The following is a 6,000-nucleotide window of genomic DNA, read 5'->3' as shown; positions in this document are numbered from 1 at the left end:
GTACCACCAGGACAAACTCTCCAGAGCTGCCTTGGCTAGTTCAATCAGTGCTGCAGCCAGCAAGGGGCAGGGTCAGCCCTCCTGCTCTCATGTCCTTGGGCCAGCTCTCCCACTTGCAGCAAGCAGTGAGGGGCAAGGGAGTGCATCTCTTCCTTGCCCACACAACCCCATGGCAAACAAGGAGTGGTGCCAGCTTTCCTGTGCTCATGCCCATAGATCCTGCTCACCAACTTCAATGCCACTAGAGTCATCTCTACTTTGCTGTTCAGGCAAGGGGTATGGCCAGCTCTCTTGAGTGTGGTGGCCAGCAAGGGACACTTCCAGCTTAGCACAGTGCCTCAGGTGGCAGTCCAGACCAGGTACATCTGCATGGCTTTTGTGGTAACATGGGCCTGACACATCAACATAGATCCCATATGTCTGCTATAGGACCACAGATCCAGGAATAGCCTCTGGCATAAACCTGGGCTTGGATGTCCCCATGGCATCAGATAGTAGTATAAGCCAGTCAGATCATCAAGTTCCACCTTGGCAGCACAACCCTCTGATACCCAAATGGTCTCCAGTGGCAGCCCAGACCATAGACATTTGCTTGGCCTTCGGTGATAACTTGGGTCACAGACATCAACATAGACCCTGACTGCAGCAGGACCATGGACTGGGACATGGCCCTTGGCAGCAGCCCAGGCCAGGACCTCACCATGGTTTCCCCAAAACTTCCTGTTCCTCACAGTCAGTCCCACCATTCTCCACCATGGATGAACCCCTTGGCTTTGTTTCCTCTTCTGTCTTCCAATGTGTCCTCTAACTTTCCTACCACACCAGCACACATTTTTCTATTGTAGTGACAACCATCCATGACAGGTGATTGGATGTCTTCCTTCTGGCCACTCTGGATCTACGTGACCAGGTCAGGCACTTGAGTGTTTTTAAGTAGATTTTTAAAAATTGTGTTGGTTCCAAAGTGTGAAGATGATAGCATGAATTGTAATATTCTTGTTGATATATATGCACCTACTTGAGGCTCTAACTTTCTATGTGAACTCTAGAATCATGGGTTCTTGCTGAGACAAGTCAACAATCTGCTACTCTTTCATGACAAGCCAACACATTCTTTGGTGTGTCCTAGCATATTCCTCTTGAGTTAGACAGCTTGCTATGGCCATTTTGCATGTTAGAATACCAAACAACTTAAATTTTCTGGAAATCTTAGTTTGGTTGATTCATAAAAGAACTCATGAGCCAGATAGATATACCTGTATTTGATTTCCACTTCTTATCCATGCTATGAAAGCTATATTTCTCTGAGCCTCCATTCTCTGGTTGTAAGATTGTAAATGGCCAATGAGATAAACTATGTAAATGATTGAGCTGTGGTGACACATATCTATAATCCTGGCACTTAGGAGGTTGAAGCAGGAAGATTGGAGGTTTGATGCCAGCCTAGACTTTACTGTGTAATCTGTTTTAAACAATGACAGCAAATGTATATTGACTTATTTTATGTGTAATCAATAAACAAATATTTTTAAATTTCATCTTTTTGAGGGAGCAGATATCAGAATTATTGATGATTGCACCTCATCCCAGTGCTGTATGTTTTAAAACCTCACCCTCTTTTATTTATTTTTATAACATCTCTTTTTCTGGATTCTTCTCACATTCTATTCTGTATACTAGGCAGATTAGTTACTTAGACCAAGTGGTGGACAGAAGTAAGTAAAGGGAGGAAGAATTTACCTTGGCTCATGTTTCAGAGTGCCCATCATAGTAAGGAAATTAGTATGATGGAACCAGTTCTGTCCATGACAGTGGGAGCTTGAGGCAGCCAGTCATATTTGACAGACAGATGAGGAGAAGAAAGCATGACTAGGCTATAACTCGTTTTTTTTTTTTCAAAAGATCCATTTATTGTACAATATACTTATAAAAAATATAAGGTGCAAACATAACAGAGAACAAAGGGAACACACCAGCTGTCTGTGTGTCCAAAGCCAGTGTGGATGGAACTTAACAAGGGTCTACTTCTACTTGCACTACTTTATAGTCAAATGATTTATTATGATTCTGCGCAGATCAGCTCTCGGACTACAGAGGGTGAGAGTGTGGACTGCAGAAGCGACACAGCTTCTGGGACAAGCCCTGTTTTAGGCTCCAGACATCCGGGCACCTTCGCCGTCAGAGGAGAGGTGGCCTCCTGAGAGGGCTCTGACCCTCAGAGCAGGTGAGGGAGCCATCTTGTCTTCCGGGTCCCTCTGAGACGAGTCTGCAAAGGTCAGCTCATGGGCTACGGAGACTTCTGGGACAGGCAGAAGCATCACAGCTTCTGGGACAAGCCCTGTTTTAGGCTCCAGACATCCGGGCACCTTCCCTGCCAGAGGAGAGGTGGCTTCTCGGGAGGGCTCTGACACCCAAAGCAGGTGAGGGAGACATCTTGTCTCCCGGGTCCCTCTGAGACCAGTCTGTGCAGGTCAGCTCGAAGACTGCGGAGGCTTCTAGGACAGGCAGAAGCAACAAGGCTTCTGGGACAGGCCCTGTTTTGGGCCTTCATCTTCAGCAAGGAGCAGGTCCGAACACCAGACCTCTGTGCACCTTCCCTGCAAGAGGAGAGCTTGCCTGAAGAGAGTACTCTGACCACTGAGACTCAGAAGAGAGCTGGACCCCCAGGACAGATGACAGAGGCTAACAGAATCACAGGAGGAACAGGCTCCAGCCAGAGACAACTATAACAACTAACACCAGAGATTATCAGATGGCAAAAGGCAAACATAAGAATTTTACCAACAGAAACCAAGACCGCTCACTGTCATCAGAACCCAGCACTCCCACCTCAGCCAGTCCTGGATACCCCAACACACCTGAAAAGCAAGATTCAGATTCAAAATCATATCTCATAATGCTGGTAGAGGACCTTAAGAAGGGTATTAATAACTCACTTAAAGAAATACAGGAGAGCACTGATAAACAGGTAGAAGTCCTTAAAGAATCACAGGAAAACACTGCTAAACAGGTAAAGTCTGTATTAGTTAGGGTTCTCTAGAGTCACAGAACTTATGGATAGTCTCTATATAGTAAAGGAATTTATTGATGAATTACAGTCTACAGTCCAATTCCCAACAATGGTTCAGTAGTAGCTGTGAATGGAAGTCCAAGGATCTAGCAGTTACTCAGTCCCACACGGCAAGCAGGCGAGGGAGCAAGAGTGAGACAACCTTCTTATAATGTCATTATATTGTCTACAGCAGAAGGTGTAGCCCAGATTAAAGGTGTGTTCCACCACACCTTTAATTCCAGATGACCTTGAACTCGGAGATTTAATCTTAAACTTCTATCTCCAAGCCTCCAGATAAGGGTCATTGGTGAGCCTTCCAATCTGGATTGTAGTTCATTCCAAAGATAGTCAAATTGACAACCAGGAATAGCCACTACAAAGTCCTTAAAGAGGAAACACAAAAATCCCTTGAAGAATTTCAGGAAAATACAACCAAACAGGTGATGGAATTGAACAAAACTATCCAAGACCTAAGAAGGGAAGTAGAAACAATAAAGAAAACCCAAACTGAGACAACTCTGGAGATAGAAACCCTAGGAAAGAAATCAGGAACCAAGGATGAGAGCATCAGCAACAGAATACAAGAGATGGAAGAGAGAATCTCAGGTACAGAAGATTCCATAGAGAATATGGGCACAACAATCAAAGAAAATGCAAAATGCTAAAAGATCCTAACTCAAAACATCCAGGAAATCCAGAACACAATGAGAAGACCAAACCTATGGATAATAGGAGTAGATGAGAATGAAGATATTCAACTTAAAGGGCCAGCAAATATCTTCAACAAAATTATAGAAGAAAACTTCCCTAACCTAAAGAAAGAGATGCCCGTGAACATACAAGGAGCCTACAGAACTCCAAATAGACTGGACCAGAAAAGAAATTCCTCCTGATACATAATAATCAAAACAACAAATGCACTAAATAAAGAGAGAATATTAAAAGCAGTAAGGGAAAAAGGTCAAGTAACATATAAAGGCAGGCCTATTAGAATTACACCAGACTTTTCACGCGAGACTATGAAAGCCAGAAGATCCTGGACAGATGTTATACAGATACTAAGAGAACACAAATTCCAGCCCAGGCTACTATACCCAGCCAAACTTTCAATTACCAAAATGAAAAAACCAAAGTATTCCATGACAAAACCAAATTTATACAATATCTTTCCAAGAATCCAGCACTTCAAAGGATAATAACAGGAAAACATCAACAAAAGGACAGAAACTAAACCCTAGAAAAAGCAAGAAAGTAATCCTACAACAAACCTAAAATAAGACAGCCAAAAGAACAGAATTCCAACTTTAACAACAAAAATAACAGGAAGTGACAATTGCTTTTCTTTAATTTCTCTCAACATCAATGGACTCAATTCCCCAATAAAAAGACATAGACTAATAGACTGGCTACACAAACAGGACTCAACGTTTTGCTGCTTACAGGAAACCCACCTCAGGAAAAAAGACAGACACTACCTCAGAGTGAAAGGCTGGAAAACAATTTCCAAGCAAATGGTCTGAAGAATCAAGCTGGAGTAGCCATTCTAATATTGAATAAAATTGACTTTCAACCCAAAGTTATGAAAAAAAGACAAGGAGGGGCACTTCATACTCATCAAAAGTAAAATCTACCAAGATGAACTCTCAATTCTGAATATCTACGCTCCAAATGCAAGAGCAGCCACATTCATTAGAGAAACTTTAGTAAATCTTAAAGCACACATTGCACCTCTCATAATAATAGGGGGAGACTTCAACACCCTACTCTCACCAATGGACAGATCCTGGAAACAGAAACTAAACAGAGACACATGGACACTAACAGAAGTTATGAAACAAATGGATTTAATAGATATCTACAGAACATTTTGTCCTAAAACAAAAGGATATACCTTCTTCTCAGCACCATAGGGTACCTCCTCCAAAATTGACCATATAATCGGTCACAAAACAGGCCTCAACAGATACAAAAATATTGAAATTATCCCACGCATCCTATCATATCACCATGGACTAAGGCTGATCTTCAATAACAACAGAAATAATAGAAAGCCAACATTCACGTGGAAACTGAACAACACTCTACTCAAGGAAGAAATAAAGAAAGAAATTAAAGACTTTTTAGAGTTTAATGAAAATGAAGTCACAACATACCCAAACTTATGGGACACAATGAAGGCAGTCTTAAGAGGAAAACTTATAGCCCTGAGTGCCTCCAAAAAGAAAGGAGAGAGAGCATACATTAGCAGCCTGAAAGCACACCTAGAAGCTCTAGAACAAAAGGAAGCAAATTCACCCAAGAGTAGCACGAAATAATCAAACTCAGGGCTGAAATCAACCAAGTGGAAACAAAAAGAACTATTCAAAGAATCAACCAAACGAGAAGTTGGTTCTTTGAGAAAACCAACAAGATAGATAAACCGTTAGACAGACTAACTAGAAGGCACAGGGACTGTATCCTAATTAACAAAATCAGAAATGAAAAAGGAGACATAACAACAGAACCTGAGAAAATCCAAAATATCATCAGATTCTACTACAAAAGGCTATACTCAACAAAACTGGAAAACCTGGATGAAATGGAAAACTTCCTAGATAGATACCAGGTACCAAAGTTAAATCAGGATCAGATTAACGATCTAAACAGTCCCATTTCCCCTAAAGAAATAGCAGCAGTCATCAATAGTCTCCCAACTAAAAAGAAAAGTCGAGGACCAGATGGGTTTAGTGCAGAGTTCTATCAGACATTCAAAGAAGACCTAATTTCAACTCTTCTCAAACTATTCCACAAAATAGAAACAGAAGTTACTCAACACAATTCCTTCTATGAAGCCACAATTATTCTGATACCTAAACCACAGAAAGATCCAACAGAGAAAGAGTACTTCAGACTAATTTCTCTTATGAATATCAATGCAAAAGGACTCAATAAAATTCTCGCTAACCGAA

This window comes from Mus musculus, chromosome 2 (genome assembly GCF_000001635.26).
Source record: "Mus musculus strain C57BL/6J chromosome 2, GRCm38.p6 C57BL/6J".
Lineage (NCBI taxonomy): Eukaryota > Metazoa > Chordata > Mammalia > Rodentia > Muridae > Mus > Mus musculus.
This window is presented reverse-complemented; position numbering follows the sequence as displayed.